This window comes from Bos indicus, chromosome 8 (genome assembly GCF_029378745.1).
Source record: "Bos indicus isolate NIAB-ARS_2022 breed Sahiwal x Tharparkar chromosome 8, NIAB-ARS_B.indTharparkar_mat_pri_1.0, whole genome shotgun sequence".
Classification (NCBI taxonomy): Eukaryota; Metazoa; Chordata; class Mammalia; order Artiodactyla; family Bovidae; genus Bos; species Bos indicus.
Window position 1 is genome coordinate 100,363,203 of NC_091767.1, and position 18,469 is coordinate 100,381,671.

Here is an 18,469-nt window from a genome sequence, read left to right on the forward strand (position 1 = left end):
CTGAAAGAACACAAAGACTCCTAAGCATATAGAACAGAATAACCAGCACATGGAAAAGTAAGCACACATAAGAAGAAAAATGAAATTTAAAAGAGAATTTACGGAAGAAGAAAAGGATTCACAGAGTTCTAGATGGCTCAGCTGTGAATGATATTATCAAGGTCATAATAACATTAACACTGAAAACTGACATGATCTACAACCTAATGTATCAGGATAGAGAGGTTCAGGAGGGGAGTATGCGTGCAACACATCTTCCACAGGAATTTCTATCAATACTTGAAACTGACATATCCAATAGTACAAGGATAAATCTTAGTGATATAATGCAAATACCCAATGAAGCAACTAAATCAACTGAAAATGGTAGTTATGGGCAAGAGACAAGGCAGGAAGGGAAAAAAGAACTCCTTTTTCTTAGAAATCCTCATATAGCTATTTGACTGTTTATAACATTGATTAAAAAAAAATAAAAACAAAAAAGAAAAAGAAAATAAAACTGTTGAAACTAAAAATGTATTAAAACTACAACAGGCAGAAGTGTCACTATAGAAGACCAAGTTGATGCCATGGAAGACAAGTTTGAGAAAAATCACACATGCTTTAATATAATAGTTACTAGAATGATTGGAAATTATGGCTGTGGAGCATAAAAAATACAGATTCAATAGAATAAGAATTAATACATCCAGAAAGAACAAATAGAACATAAGTTATTTAACAAGAAAAGTAAGCTTTTCCTAAAAGACGTTAAGTTCTTAAGCTTAAAGAACACAAAGAAAAAAAGATGAAATGCACTAAATCAAAATTAAAAACTCCTGTGCAAAAAAACACAATTGAGAATGAAAGGATAATCCATGGAACAGGACAAAATATCTGTAAATCATATACCTAAAAAGGAATTGATATCCAGAATATATAAAGAAACTCAACAAGAAGAAAATCAAACAACTGAACTAAAAAATAAGACAAATAAACATTTCTCCAGAGACATTCAAATGGTCAAAAAAACACCTGACAAGATAGTCAACAGCACTAATTGTTAGGGAAATGCAAATCAAAACCACAATGCGATAAGAACACCTCACGTCAATTAGAATTGTTGCTAACAAAATAAGCAAGGCTGTGGGGAAATTGGAACCTTTACGTATTGCTCATGGGAATGCAAAATACTTGAGCTGCTGTAGAAATCAGAATGGCAGCTTCTTAAAACATTAAACATAGAATTTTTTTAAGCCCACAATTCCACTGCTGGGTGTATACACCCAAAATAATTGAAAGCAGGGTCTCAAAGAGATATCTGAACACCCATGTCCATGGCAGTGTTATTCACAATAATAGAGAAAAAGATGAAAGCAACTCAAGTGTCCATGGACAAATACATGGATAAACAAAATGCAGTACTTTAAATGCATATAATGGAATATCATTCAGCCTTAAAGAAGGAAATTCTGGCATATATTACAACGTGGGTGAACCCTGAGGACATATGCTAAGTGAAAAAAGCTTGTAACAAAAAGACAAATATTTTGTGATTCCACTTATATGAGGTACCTAGAGGAGTCAAATTCATAGAGACAGTGTGTAGAACAGTGGTTGCCAGGGGCTGGAGAGGGAGAGGATGAGGAGTTGTTTTTTAATTGGCAGAGAGTTTCAGTTTTGTAAGACAGAGAGAGTTCTGAAGATCTGTTCCACAACAATGTAAATATACTTAGCTCTACTGAACTTGAAAATGTAAATTATATGTCATTTATATGTTACAACAATTAAAAGAAAGAGCTCATTTCAGGAAAAATATGAAGTGCATGATCTACAACTGAAATGCAGGTTTGTTAAATAAATAAACTTCAAGAGTTAAAAGAATTCCCATGAAAAAACAAAATGGGGAGAAAATCAAAATCACAAAGGGAAAAACTTAGGCTGGACACAGTCATCAACTTGGCCACAACAGCTGACAAGACAGAGAAGCAATATTTCATTTTGTCAAAAATGTAGAATGACTCAAACTATACATTCAGCCATGGCATCATTTATCTGCAATAGCAAACACAAGGCACTTGTATTAAATGAAATTAGGATATATTACACCCTGAAATTTCCACAGATGACATAATACAGGTGATAAATCAAAATAATGTGCTCAGGAGAGCTTCAGCATGAGCTTCTTATCATGGAATATTGATGAGATTACATGGTAAGATATTCCATGGAAACAAGGAATATCTGTGATAATAATGCTGACCAAAAAATGTAGCTATTATAACTATTAAAAGAAACTGTCCAACTGAAATGCATATAAATGTGATGAACTAATATTAAAAACTCCAGGAAATCACAAGAAAAAGGAAAACATTCTTCACATTTTGAGAGTCATACAATACTACACTGTGTTGTTTGGTCATTAAGTCGTGTCTGACTCTCTCTGTGACCCCACGGACTGCCAGGCTCCCCGTCCATGGGATTTCCCAGGCGAGAATACTGGAGTGGGGTGCCATTTCCTTCTCCAGGGGATTTTCCCGATCCAAGACTCGAACCTGCATCTCCTGCATTGCACGCAGGTTCTTTACCACTGAGCCACCAGGGAAGCCCTCAGTTTACACACTGAAGACAATATATTTCATATATATTTCATGTTCTTAAATCTTTCCTTTTTCACAAAACTGATAGGATCAGTTTTTCCATTTGCTTTTCCAGCTTTTCAATCAAACTTACATTTGGCCTAAAAGTCTACCATTCTTTCTACATGGCAATTGGCTAATGTGTTCAAACGCAGGAATACAGCTAGCCCATCGTGCTCACGCAACCCGCACAAAAGAAACCCAAGCACCACAACCGCACTGTTATATGTGTACTCTGACAGAGCTCAAGACTCTACAGATTAAAGAACTGGCCAGAAAATATTTAAATAAACTCACAGTTCTGATTTCAAAGACTGTATTGACAGGTGTATAGTTTTCCCTTTTGGAAAGTGCTCCTGCTGGGGAGAGATGCTATCCTGAAACTTGTCCAAATAACCAGGAACTGTAAAAACACAATTTTTGAAAAAAGTCTTACAATGGTCTTCACTACTAGGGTCAAGGATGAATTAGTCAAACTCTGTTTACATGCCAAGCTAGTTTGTGCGATATTATTTAGAAAACGGGGGTGACCTGAAGTTTAGGAATAATGGGTCAGAAACTGGCCAAAAGAAACGTATCCTATAAGTTAAAAAAAAAAAAGAAAGAAACTCATGAGCATGCTAAATCTAAAGGGAGAGAGCAAAAAGAAAGGGATGAGAGCAAAGGAAGAGAAGTCAACTAAAAGATCTAAAAAATCCTCTTGAAAGGGCAATGAAAAGAATTACTCTTTGAATAAGAAACAGACTTACAACCACCCTTTTTCTTTCCACTACCCAAGGCCACAATGTCCAAACTCCCAAACTCCTTGTTATCTGCATGCCTTGACCCAGCCTTTTGCATAGGGACCCAGAGCCTGCAAAGACTTTAGGCAATCAAGAGTTCCACCCAAGAAAGTAAATATCCTGAAGCACAGATAGGGTGGGTACATTTCTATTGAGGGATGTTTATGGAGAGAGCCTCTGAGCTATGTTGGAATGTCTGCAGTCCACAGGTTTCAGGACAAAGAGATTACAACTTTATAATCAACCCTCAGGATGAGCTAGATTCTTCCAACCAGAGCCAATGGAGGAGGCTTGAGGGATATTTTCTTCTAAGAGCAAATGCATGTTTCTAAAATCAGAAGTAATTCCCAAATTACTTAGAATAGAAGGGTGTGAGGGAAAGGGAAAGAAGGAAAAAGGGAAAGCAAATGGGGGTGGAGGCATATGGTCAAAATAGCTGGCCAAAATATAGAAGTCTGCAGCTGTGATAAGAAAAGCATTCAGCCCAGAATAACAGCAAAGGATTCTGTGGACAGAGGCATCTTCCATTACTTAAGGTTTCCAGTAGCTTAAACTTCAAATACTTTTCAGAAAATAAGTCAAAATAAATTCGGAGTGCCTGAAGAGTGATTTAAAACTCACTCTATGTACCTCATATTTATGGTTGCTCATATTTGTGGTTGCTCGGAGGGAACAGGGGCAGCGGGAAAAGATGGATTGCGAGGTTGGGGTTAGCAAATGCAAACTATTATATATAGAATGGATAAACAACACAATCCTAGTGTATAGCACAGGGAACTATTTTCACTATCCTGTAACAAACCATAATAGAAAAGAATATGAAAAAGAAAACACCAATCTCTATATATCTGAATCACTTTGCTGTATAGTGGAAACTAACATTATAAATCAACTCTACTTCAATAAAATAAATTTAAATTTTTAAAACTACAACTGCACCTCAACATAAAAAAGGTATGCCTGGAAGATAGTTTTCTGATGTGTTTCCCACAGTGTAAGAGAACAGACACATTTATTTCTGGTGTAGACAAACTATACAATCTTTCTGGAATACAATATGGATGAGCGCATGTGTTTGTGTGGCTTGCATCAAGATTCTAAAAAGTACACTGGATCAGAGACTATGTAACTCTACAACTATAAATTTATACTGTGGAAAGAGTTCATGAAGGATGAAGATTTTACTACAAGAGGGCTTAATACAATAGCATATAAGACTAGAAAACTTTAGCAATGAATAATACAGTGCTTGCCAACTGAATTATTAAAATTATGTTCCCATGCAATTCAATTTATATACCCAATAAAAATTAAATTGTATTTAAATTAGGTATCTATATATTTATCCCATTTGGGAAACATATCTACACAGTAAGGTTTTATATATATATATATATATATATATATATATATACACACACACACACACATATATATATATATATATATGTATCCTGAGGTACTGTGGATACTTTAATTTTCTACAGAAAAATAATATACAGGGCTAAGACCAGATGACTGCCTGTCTTAAAAAAGAAAAATAATAAAATATACAAAATACTGAACACGTCAGAAGTAGGAAAAGAACAGGTAAGCACTATGATTGACCCAAACTTCCCTGATAGCTCAGTTGGTAAAGAATCCACCTGCAATGCAGGAGACCCCAGTTCGATTCCTGGGTCGGGAAAATCCGCTGGAGAAACAACAAGCGACCCACTCCAGTATTCTTGGGCTTCCCTTATGGCTCAGCTGCAAAGAATCCGCCTGCAATGTGGGAGGCCTGGGTTCAATCCCTGGATTGGGAAGATCCCTTGGAAAAGGTAAAGGCTACCCACTTCAGGATTATGGCCTGGAGAATTCCATGAACTGTGTAGTCCATGGGGTCGCAAAGAGTCTGACACACTGCACGACTTTCACTTTCACTTCATGATTGACCTGGCTTCCTGCCTCAAGAGTGGCCAGCCACCATACAAGGGAAATCCAGGTGGAACCCAGAGAACTTACTGAGTTAAAGAAGCATATCTGGGAACACAAGCAGCTCTAAGCAGCTAGAGTTACCAGAACAGAATACCATAGAGAAGAGAACCAGAAAAAAAACCCCAGAGATCTGCAGCCCTGCCATCCCCTGCCTTGAGTACTCACCAGAGAACAGATCAGAGAAGCACACAGGAATCTGTGAAGAGACTGGAGTGATATCTGTTAGAACAGTCTCTGTTTCCACTAGCAAGACTGGACAACCTCATAATTCACAGAACCTTGGCTAGAGCACTCAGAAACATCTTGCCCCAGTAATGAGGAATAATCAGTCCTAGAACTAAACACTGAGTTGATCCCACCTAACAAATTTTAAAAGCAAGACCTAAAAAGACCAAATTCTTTCCAAGTAATTAACTATGACCCAGAACAAAGCCTGAGAATATCTAGCACCCAACAAGGTAAAATTCACATAGTCTGGCATCCAATCAGTAATTACTAGTCATGCAGCGAAGTAGGAAAATATGAACAACACAAGGAGAAAATAGTTTCACAACTGAAACAGAAACAAAACGGAAATAGATGTGAGAATTAACAGATAAGTAGATTAAAACAGTTATTACAACTATATTCCAAATATTAAAAAAAGTAGAGACATAAAGGATTATTAAAGAGACCAAAATCAAATTTTTAGAGATGAAAAATACAATGCATAAAATGAGAAATATACTGGATGGGATTAACAAAAATCTGGCATTGCAGAAGAAAGGATTAGCAAAGTGAGAGAAATAGACACGATCCAAAATGAAACACTGAGAGAAAAACAAGAGAGTAAGAAAAATTAAAAGAACATCAGTGAGTTGTGGGAAAATTTCAAACAGACCACTATACATGTAGCTGGAGCTCCCAAAGGAAGGAGAGAGGGCTTCCCTGGTGGCTCAGATGATAGAGTCTGCCTGCAATGAGGCAGACCTGGGTTCGATCCCTGGGTCGAATGGCAATCCCCTCCAGTACTCTTGCCTGGGAAATCCCATGGATAGAGGAGCCTGCTGGGCTGCAGTGCACGGGGTCACAAAGAGTGGAACATGGCTGAGTGACTAACACTTTTAAAGGAAAGAGAAGGATATCTGAAAAACAAAGGCCAAAAAGTTCCAAACTTGAATGAAAACTACAAACTTACATATTCAACAAGTTTAATAAACTATGAACATAAAAAACAAAGAAAACGCATACAGGCACACTTAATCAAATTTATCAAACATAATGATAACAAGAAAATCTTTAAAGCCACCAGATAAAAAAAGACATGTGGCACAGAGAGGAATTAGGATAAGGAGGACAGCAGATTTTTCATCAGAAATATGGCAAGCAAGAAGACAGTGGCCAACATCTTTAAAGTCCTGAAAAAAATAACCCTATCAATATAAAAGTCTCTGTCCATGGAAAATGTTTTTCAAAAAGGAGAATAAAGCAAAAACATTTTAAAACAAAACAGATGAAAGGATTCACGGTAAGCAGACCATGGACTATAAGAAATGTTAGAAAGAAATTCTATCAGACAGAGGAAACTTATATCACAAGGACAGATGAATTTTCACAAAGAAATAGAGAACACCGAAACTAGTAATTAAATGGATAAATATAAAAGACAGTTTTCTTATATCTCTTTAAATTATAATTGAAAATAACTCAAAAAATGAGAGAAATAGCTACAAAACATATCTGATAAAGGACTTGTATACAGAGTATATAAAGAACTTTTACAACTCAATAATAAAGACACAAGCCAATTTTAAAAGGAGAAAAAAATCGGAATAGACATTTCCCAAAGGAAATACATAAATGGCTGGTAAGTATATAAAAAGATACTCAACAGCATTAGCCACTGCGGTGGGGGCGGGGGGGGGGGAAGCAAATTCACAATGAGATACCACTTCAAACTCACTAGGAAAGCTATCATCAAAATAACAGATAAATAATAAGAATTGGTGAGGATATGGAGAAACTAGAACCCTCGAACATTGCTGGTGGCAGTGTAAAACGGTAGAGCCACTGTGGAAAACGGCCTGGTAGTCCTTCAGAACATTAAACAGTGTTACCATGCCAGTACAGTCCTAGGTGTATACCCAAGGGAAGTGAAAATATGTATCAATACAAAAGCTTATAGAAGAATGTTCCTAGAAACATTATCCATAATAGTAAAAAAATGAAAACAACCCAAATGTCTATCGACTGATAAACAGACTAAAAAATAAATATCCTACAGTAAGTCCCCTACACATGAATCTTCAAGCTGTGAACTGTCAAAGATGAGAACATGCATTCATTCGCATGTATAATCATGTAAGTCAGCTCATGTGTTTGTCATGAACTACTGTACTTCTGTACTTTCCAAGGTACTACTGCACTGTAAGATTTAAAATATTTTATTTTGTTTTTTTATGTTTTATTTGTGTGAAAAGTGTTATAAACTTATTACAGTACAGTATTATATAGTCAATTGTGTTAGTTGGGTTACTAGACTAATTTTGTTGGACTTACAAATTGGACATATGAACATGCTCTCAAAATGAAGATCGTTCACATGTAGGGGACTTATTATACATCCAAACAATAGAATCTTAATGCACAAGGGGAAAAAATGATAATAAATGCTATCATAGCATGCATCAACCTTAAAAAACATTATCCTATGTGAAAGAAGCCAGCCATACAAGGCCTAATACTATGACTCCATTTATATGAAATGTTCAGGATAGGCAAATCTCTGAGACAGAAGAGTAGATTGGTGTTTCCCAGGGGTTTGGAAAAGGATAAATACAGAATGATGCTTTTGAATTGTGGTGCTGGAGAAAACTCTTGAAAGTCCCTTGGACCGCAAGGAGATCAAACCAGTCAACCTAAAGGAAACCAGCCCTGAATATTCATTCACTGGAAGGACTGATGTTAAAGCTGAAGCTCCAATACTTTGGCCCCTGGTGCGAAGAGCCAACTCACCGGGTGCAAAGAACCAACTCTGAGGCTGGGAAAGACTAAAGGCAGAAGGAGAAGAGGGTAGCAGAGGATGAGATGACTGGATAGCATCACTGACTCAATGGACATGAACTTGAGCAAACTCTGGGGGTTTGGCATGCTGCAGCCCATGGGGTTGCAAAGACTCGGACACGACTTAGCAGCTGAACAACAACAAATAGGGAATGACTGGTAATAGATGTGGGGTTTCCTTTACGGATGGAGAAAATTTTCTAACATTGTGGTAACAATTCCACAACACTGAATATATTTAAAAAAAAAAAATTGAACTATATTTCTTAAATAGCTGAATTATATGTGAATTATATCCACAAAGCTACTAAAAAGATACCTGACAAAAGTAATAATGATGGGATTTATTATAGAAATAAAATTTTAGAAAAGTTAGGAGGCAGAAAAGAAAACATAATGTAAGATTTTTATACTAGAGAGAAGGATAATATCACATAAAAGTATCATTTAATATAATCAACTTAATTAAATAAATATAACTGAAAGCCTATTACAAATGCTGAAATCAACCACTAAAAATAAAACAAGGAATTATAGCTAATACGCCAAAGAAGACATAAAGTTACAAAAACCACCAAATGCAAAAAGAGAGAAAGAGAAACAAAGAATAGACAGGATAAATAAGCAAACATCATCAGATGAGCAAGATGATGTACTTAAACATAACCATAACAAAATACACACACACACACACACACACACACAGAGGAAGAGGTCTAAACACCATCAATGAAATGGCAGAGGTTGTCAGGCTGGATAAAAAAGCAAGAGTCAACTCCTATACATTTCCCACATGAACCATACTTTAAATATGAAGACACAAGTAGTTTAACAGGAAAAGGAAAAAGATGTGTCAAGATGACACTAAAAATGAAACTGGAGTGCCTATACTAATATCTGGCAGAGTAGATTTTAGAGCAAAATATATTGCCAAGAACAAAGAAAGCCATTTACTACTGATAAGGGGTCAATTCATCAAGATGACACAATAATAATTAAAGTTTATACATCTAATAAAGTGGAGAAGGAACTGGCAACCCACTCCAGTATTCTTGCCTGGAGAATCCCATGGACAGAGGAACTTGGCAGGCTACAGTCCATGTGGTCGCAGAGTCAGACATGACTGAGCAACTAACACACACACACGTACATACACTAAGGGAACTTCCAATGATATGGAGTAAAAACTGATGATAAGAGCAACAAACAAATCTGAAATCATAGCCAAAATTTCAATACCCCTCTATAATTAATTGATAAAACAGAAAACCAATAAGGATAACAAGAACTTAAACAACATAATTATCAACTTGATTCTGATTGACATTTTTAGAACACTTTATTGATTACCAGCAGAATACACATTTTCCTCAAATGCAAAATGAACTGGTACCAAGACAGACCCTATCCTGGGCCATAAAACAAGTCTCAATAAATTTAAAAGGATTCAAGTCATACAAAGTATGGTCTCTGACCATAACTGAATTAAATTAAAAATCAGTAACAGAAAGATCTTTGGAAGATTACCAAATGCTGAACAACTATCATCTCTTTAAATACCTTATGCAATAAGGAAACTGAAGGGGGAAATTTGAAAGTGCTTTGAACTGAATTAATATTTTGAATGTTTTGAATTGAATGAAGACAAAAACAAAGCATCAGTTCTCGCGGGGTGCCTCTAAAGCAGTACTTGAGGAAACTTACAGCATTAAACACTCTTAGTAGAAAAAACGTCTGACAAATGACCATCAGAAGCCGGAAAAAGGTGATCTAATTAAACCCAAAGTAAGCAGAAAAAGAGGAAACAATGAATAAATCAGATAATAATATAACAGTGTGTGTGTGCTCAACTGCATCTGACTCTTTGTGACCCCATGGACTGTAGCCTTCCAGGCTCCTCTATCCATGGAATTTTCCAGGCAAGAATACTGGTGTGGGTTGCCATATCCTAATCCAGAGGATCTTCCCGACCCAGGGATCAAACTCACATCTCCTGTGTCTCCTGCATCAGCAGGCAGATTCTTTAATACTGGGCCACCTGAGAAGCCCATTAGTAACAGCAATAAACCCAAAAGCTATTTCTTTGAGAAAATCAATACAATTGTTAGGGAAAAAAGATAACACAAATTACTAATGGCAGAAACAAAAAGAGGGGTGGTCACTACTGACCCCATACACATTAAAGGATATAAAGGAAAAAGATAGAATGGGGACTTCCTTGGTAGTCCAGTGGTTAAGAATCCACCTTGCAATGCAGGGGATGGGGTTCCATCCCTGGGAAAGGAACTAAGATCCCATGTGCTGTGCAGCTAAGCCTACACACAGCAACTTCTGAGCCCGTGAGCTCTTGAGCCCACGTGACACAGCAGACAGCCCACAGGCCACAGCTACTGAAGCCTGCACACTCTGGAGCCTGCCTGGCACAACTAGAGAGTCTGAGCACTGCAAGAAAAGATCCCACATGGAAAAATGAAGATCCTGCATGCTGCAAGTAAGACTTAATGCAACAAATATATTTTTTAAAGAATAAAGACAGTGTGGTATGGGCCTAAAGAAAGGTAAATAGATTAATGAAATATAACAGAAAGTAGATCTATACTTAAATAAGAAAGTTTTCAGAAAGGTAAATAGGCGACATAGTGGAGAAAGAAGAGCCTTTCCAATAAATTGTGCTGAACTACTGGATATCTGAATGCAAAATAACACAAAAAACAACTTCTGATTCACATTTCAAACCACGTATGAAAATCAACTTAAATGGCTCAAAGACCTAAATGTAAAACTTAGAACTATAAAACTGCTAGAGGAAAACAAAAGAGAAAATCTCTGTGGAGTTGGATCAGGCCCAGTTTTCCTAGGTAAGATATCAAAAGTATGACCCATAAAAGAACAAACTGAAACACAAGTCTTCATCAAAAGCTCTTCTGCTCTTCAAAGGACACTAAGTAAATTTAAAAAGCCACAAACTTGGTAAAAAAAAAAAAAAACTTTAAAATCATATCTAAGACTTGTATCCAAAATGTATTTTTAAAATTTCTAAGTTCAGGAAGAAACCACTCACTTTTTAAACTAGGCAAAAGATCTAGACACTTCATGGAAAATAATATACAGATAGCAAATAAGCACAGAAGAGCAACTGTGAAAACCCAAATTAAAACCACAATAAAATACCACTAGATATTAACAGAATAACCAAAATTAAAAAGACTGACCATACCAAGTGTTGGTGAGAATATGAATCAACTGTAACTCTCACACACTGCTGTGGGAACAGAAGATAGGATCAATCTGGAAAACGATTAGACCATTTTTTAAAATTAAATATGCACTTACTATCCAATCTAGACATTTCACTCCTAGGTACATACTCAAGAGTAAAGAAAGCATATCAACACAAAGACTTGAGCACAAATGTTTATAGTAGCTTTATCTTTAATAGACAAAAACTGGAAACAGCTCAAATATCAATTCACAAATAGATAAACAAATTGCTATAATGTCCATACAATGGAATTACTACTCAGCAATTAAAACAAATGAACTAGTCATAGACATAATAACATATATATCAACTCAAAATAACTATACTGACTCAGAGAAGCCAAACAAAATTCAGCATTTACTATATGATTCCAGTTATATAAAACTATAGAAAAAGAAAACTAGTCTATAGTGACCAAAAGCAGACCAGTAATAGTTGGGAGAATAGGAAGGGAGGGTAAGACAACAGAAGGAAGGACTTCAAAGGGAAGGAGAAAATTTGAGGGGTGATAGGTTTGTTCATTCTTTTGATTGTGATGATTATTTCAAGGGTATTACGCACATCAAAACAAATCAAGCTATACATTTTAAATATGTACAATTCATGTATGTCCTCAATAAAATTATTAATATAAAGTCTATGTCTTATAATAATAAGGAAAATGCCACGTTATAGATTTCCAAAATACAATTTTTAAAGAATATTTTCCTTGGAGGGAAAACACTGCACTATAAGAAAATCTGAGCACCAACTATAATGTATACATATATCAGTAACAACTCAAGAGCAACCCAGTGCAGTGTCAGAGACTAAAGGAGGTGAGGAGGAGGTCCTGGGAAGGCAGCTGAGAGCACCTGTCAGAGCCTAAAATATAAGAGAGCGTCCAGGAGAGGAGAGGACAGAGGTACAGACTCATGGTTTTCAGGAGCTATAGAAATAAAATCAGAAGTTTAAGAGTATGTGTAGTGAGGTGTAACATGTGTGTGCATGCAAGTCAGAGAATTTGGAGCTGTGACACCCCAAAAACAATGAGTGTGCCAGGACTTAGATCTTGGTTTCTAAATACCATTCTTTACTGAAAGGAGCCAGGCTCTTGGGAGAAATGCTTGAGTCCAGGGCTGGAGGTCAGGGAAGTACATGATGACTTGGAACATGTTCTTGTGCCAGAAATACAGATAGCACTCAAAGAATTATGAAGATATGTTAAAAAAAGAAAATTAGATTGAAGGGTTCCTTCTTGGCCTAAAGTGGACATTTTTGAGCTTCAGAATGAATGTCAGAACAGATTTATAACCCTTTGAATAAAACAGGAATTTATGAGTTCATTATAATACAAATTAACTAATAAAAGTTTGATAAGAAATAGGATATTTACATAGACCCAAATGCTTTCCCACAAAATTCTTAATACTTACAAAGGAAAAACAGTAACTTTACAGTGAAGAAATCTAGAAGACACTATCTTTATCAAATGATCAAAGTAAGCATCACCAGAAACTGGGACAAATACTAACATCACTGCAGACAGTGACTGCAGCCATGGAATTAGAAGATGCTGGCTCCTCGGAAGAAAAGCTATGATAAACCTAGACAGTGTATTAAAAAGCACAGACATCACTTTGCTGATGAAGGTCCATATAGTCAAAGCTATGGCTTTTCCAGTAGCCATGTATGGATGTGAGAGTTGGACCATAAAGAAAGCTGAGTGCCAAAGAATTGATGTTTCAAACTGTGGTGCTGAAGAAGACTCTTGAGAGTCCCTTGGACTGCAAGGAGATCAAACCGGTCAATCCTAAAGGAAATCAACCCTGAATATTCATTGGAAGGACTGATGCTGAAGCTCTAATACTTTGGTCACCTGAAACAAAGAGCCAACTCATTAGAAAAGACCCTGACGGTGGGAAAGATTGAAGACAAAAGGAGAAGGGGGCAGAAGAGGAAGAGACGGCTAGATGGCATCACCAACTCAACGGATATAAGTTTGAACAAACTCTGGGAGACAGTGAAGGACAGGGAAGCCTGGTGTGCTCGTCCATGAGGTCGCAAAGAATCCGACACAGCTTAGTGACTGAACAACACGGTGTGTGCCAGCTGATAGGACGCAATGAGAAGAACAGAGCACCACTCTTGTGATATTCCTGACAAAGTTTCAAACTCTGAGTTTAATTTTTTTTTAAAAAGGGGGTGGATGGTCAAATCCAAATTGAGGAACATTCTACAAAATAACCATCCTATAATCTTTTTAAAAGATCAAGGTCATAAAAGAAAAGAAACTAAGAAACAGTCCCATGCTAAAAGGAGACTAACAAGAGACATGACCAGGTAATACAACGCAAGATTCTGAACTGGATCCTTCACTGGTAAGGGGAGACAACTTATACAACTGGGGAAAACTTCAATGGATTTGAAAATTAGCTGATAGTAAATGGTGACCACAGCCATGAAATTAAAAATGCTTACTCCTTGGAAGAAAAGTTATGACCAACCTAGATAGCATATTCAAAAGCAGAGACATTACTTTGCCAACAAAGGACCATCTAGTCAAGGCTATGGTTTTTCCTGTGGTCATATATGGATGTGAGAGTTGGACTGTGAAGAAGGCTGAGCGCCGAAGAATTGATGCTTTTGAACTGTGGTGTTGGAGAAGATTCTTGAGAGTCCCTTGGACTGCAAGGAGATCCAACCAGTCCATTCTAAAGGAGATCAGTCCTGGGTGTTCCTTGGAAGGAATGATGTTAAAGCTGAAACTCCAGTACTTTGGCCACCTCATGCGAAGAGTTGACTCACTGGGAAAGACTCTGATGCTGGGAGGGATTGGGGGCAGGAGGAGAAGGGGACGACAGAGGATGAGATGGCTGGATGGCATCACTGACTCGATGGACGTGAGTCTGAGTGAACTCCGGGAGTTGGTGATGGACAGGGAGGCCTGGCGTGCTGCGATTCATGAGGTCGCAAAGAGTTGGACACGACTGAGCAACTGAACTGAACTGAACAGTAATGATGTTAATTTCCAAAATCAAATGATTGTTTTGTGACTATGTGAAAGAATGTCCTTGTTTTTAGGAAATACATTATAAAGTACTGGAGGATGTTAGAACATCATGTCAGTAATTCATTCCTAATGGACTTGTCAAGATAAAAGGTTCTTTGCATTTTTGTACTGCAGTTGCCACTTTTCTGTAAGTTTGAGAGAGAAGGAAGGAGGAAGGGAGGAGCAGGGGGAGGAGGCGGAAAAGCCCCATGATCTAAAATAAAATGTGTTTAATTGAAAGAGAGTATTCATGTGTCACTACTAACCGTAAGACTAGGCATGCGCAAGAAGAAACTGAATTTAAAAACTTTTTTTTTAATCTGGTTAGAAGTTACTGTTACAAATTACATGACTATTCCAGACACACATGTGCCTGATTTTAGAGAAGACAGGAAGAGACGTCTCAGACAAACGGCAGAGTATAAGAGGCATACTGCCAAAAGTCAAATAGGTCTTTTGAAAAAGGAGAAGTCTGGACCACAATAAACAGTGCAGGCAGAGTCATCCCACCAAGTTTTGCTGTATTTCCAAAAGCTAAAGAAATATTATACAGAATTAGAAAGACACACTTACATTCGATGCAAAACAAAGAAAGGGCAGATCCCCCACAAAAGTGGCCCTAAGAATGTCTTCTGTTTCCAGGATACAGGGAAAATGTGACAAGGTACCATGCTCTTTGAAGACGATGGATTATGAAATTCCTTCTGCCAGCTAGTGAGAATAATCTCTTCCAGATGTTGTTTGGCCCACAATGTGTTATTCAAAATATGAAAGTTTTGTTTATTTTCAGAGTTCAAGAGCCAAATAAGAAATCTCCTTTCCTTCACTAACTTCTAATTAAATCAGAGATTAACAGGTTTTTGTGTTTTTTTTAATCAGCATACATCCTAAGTCTAGACTTATACATCCTACTCAAAGTTTTAAGGGTGAAAAAAATCAAACCTGTTGAATACAACCTTAGTATCTACTTCACGATGGGGGAAAAATGAGGTACTTCATCTCATTTCCTTTCTTGCTATAATAGAACATCACTTTTCTTCAGTGAAGTCCCTCTTGGCAATAACTTTTTAAAACAGTAGCCAATACAGGGAAATCTAAAGGAAACTAGTATTGTGCTGCACGATGAGTTATTCCCCGCTGGGCTAAGAAAATGAGAAGACTATAAGTTTTCCTGAGAATTCACATTTTGAGAGAGAAGGCAAGGCTGGCCTCGTTCATTAATATAACAATGCTGTGAGTAACACTTGAAACACTATTACCCTGTGGATGAAATCAGGAATGTGAAGCAAGAGGAATCAAATGACTCTTCTCTGTTCACAATAATTCAGTAACCATGATAACAAATAAACAACAAAAATAGGGGGTTCCTCCCTAACTTTCACATGAATGGTATTCGAACTCTTGTTTTCCTTTTATGAACGAGTTTTCAAATGTAACACAGGGTATCTTTCTAAATTATCACTGAAGCTGTTTATCTCAAATGCAGCAGAATATGAAAAGGAAAAGAAGTCTTTTTATAAGCTGTGAGAAGATGATAAAACCACAAGTAGCCACAAGTCCCTCTGCTTGAGATATGACCTAAAAACCAACTGGAGACCTAAAAACAGCTGTGAGGCACACTTTAAATTAGACTTCTAACCATCTAACCATCAGCCTGAACGATGCTGTCCTGAATGTCCAGAAAAAAATCATAGGGAAATCCAAATATGTGGAGGGTGAAGAGTGTCACACAGAAAGCTCCTAACTAGTGTGAAGGGATCATATGGCCACTCCAAAGAAAAGATAAGGCATTAGAACGTGAATTCCGATTATGAACGGGATCAGGAAAAAAAAAAAAGGCTTTGCTAAACTGTTACTACCTAAAAAATCTTGGGAGATGAAGAAACAACCAAACAGACTCAGTGGCAGCAGTCTCTACCTGACCAAGAATTTCCTGAGGCTTGAAAAGGACTGTGCTACATGACCAGACTTAGTGTGACTGCTGTTTTAAGCCAAGTCACGGAAATAAAATAAGCAGACAACACATCTATAAATCCTTCGTGTTCCAAGGTGTCGCCATCTTACACTACTGTAGTTGTGGGTTCCAAGAAACTGAATGTAGAATTCACCCTGCCGCAGAGAAGCGGGTCCAGAGGGAAACAAAAGGTCACCTCAAACCACACCAGTTTCTTTGGGTGATGGCTACAGAGGTGACCAGGATGACAAGTAAGGACACTTCTCCTGCTGGGGCCTGATGGTTTTGTTTTGGAGCCTAATCTCAGATCCATGTTACATGAACTCCTCTCAGTTGGAGTTCAGAACACCACACGGATTTCTTTTGGCCTCAGTCCCATAATTGCAGCTGTTTGTACTTATTTGAGGTACGGTGTATTTTGAAACAAAATGAGCCAGACTTCCCCCACTGCCTATGTCAGTGCCTGGTACTAGGAAACATTAACTCTTTCACGGCCAGGCAACTGATGATTGTAATACATCCATCAACTGGAGGAAACATAGAAACACTGACCAAGATACGGGAAAGGTTCTCCAAACAGGAAGCTCATTTCAAAGCAAAGGCAAATATTCCATAGTTTACTTAGTTTCTGGCTTTCCCGATAGCTCAGTGGGTAAAGAATCTGCCTGCAATGCAGAAGAATCAGATGCCATGATCAAATGGGATTTATTTCTAAGATAAAAGAGTGGGTCAATATAATGCAAAATCTATTAGCACAATATACCTTTATTAACAAAATAATGGCTAAAAATCATATGACCCTCTCAATACATGCAAAAAAAGCATTTGACAAAATTTAACATACACCCATGATTAAAAACAAAAACTCAAATCTGAGTAGAGCAGGAACAGATCTCAACATAATAAAAGGTATGCATGATAAACTGACAGCTAACATCATACTCACTGGTAAAAAAAAAGATAAAAATTTTCCCACCAAGATCAGGAACAAGACAAGAATGCCCACTCTTACCACCTCTTTTCAACACAGACATGTAAGTCCTAACCAGAGCAATTACACAATAAAAATAAAAGACATTCAAATCAAAAGAAAGCAATAAAGATGTCTCTGTTTGCAGATGATATGCTCTTATATAAAGAAAATCCTAAAGACTCCATCAAAAAACTTCTAGGTGTAATAAACTAATTTAGTAAAATTGCAGTATATAAAAATCAACATACAAAAATCAGTTGTTGTTTCTATACTCTAAAAATGAATATATGAAAAATAAAGAAAAGTCCATTTAAAGAGCATTTAAAACAGTAAAATTCTTAGGAGTAAATTTAACAAAGGAAGTGAAAGATCTATACACTGAAAATTACAAGACACGGATGAGAAAAACAGAAGACACAAATAAATGGAAGGATATCCTGTGCTCATGGATCAGAAGAATTAATACGGTTGTCATATGGGCTTCCCAGGTGGCACAGTGGTGAAGAATCTGCCTGCAATGCAGGAGACTTGTGTTCGATCCCTGGGTTGGGAAGATCCCCTGGAGGAAGAAATGACAACCCGTTGCAGTACTCTTGCCTGGAAAATTCCATGGACAGAAGAGCCTGAAATGCTACAGTCCGTGGGAATCTCAAAGAGGGACACAACTGAGCAGCTAACACACACCATCCATACTACTCAAAGCCACCTAGATTCAACGCAATCCAAATCAAAATTCCAATGGCATTTTTCACAGAAATAGAACAAACAATCCTAAATGGATATGGAATCACAAAAGACCTCACGCAACCAAAGCAATCCTGAGAAAAAAG

General features: G+C 37.1%; 1 protein-coding gene across 4 annotated transcripts in view; it reads right to left on the reverse strand.

Moving 5' to 3' along the window:
- The window catches only part of LPAR1 (lysophosphatidic acid receptor 1), a 163,904-nt gene that overhangs the window by 98,770 nt on the left and 46,665 nt on the right, over positions 1-18,469 (reverse strand). The window contains exon 1 of one of the 4 annotated variants that reach the window (XM_019966712.2): positions 2,916-3,021. The exons of the other annotated variants lie outside the window; for them this stretch is intronic. The gene's annotated coding sequence lies outside the window, so the exon portion shown is untranslated. Of the gene's footprint in view, positions 1-2,915; positions 3,022-18,469 lie in introns of those variants that run through there. 4 annotated transcript variants of the gene reach the window in all.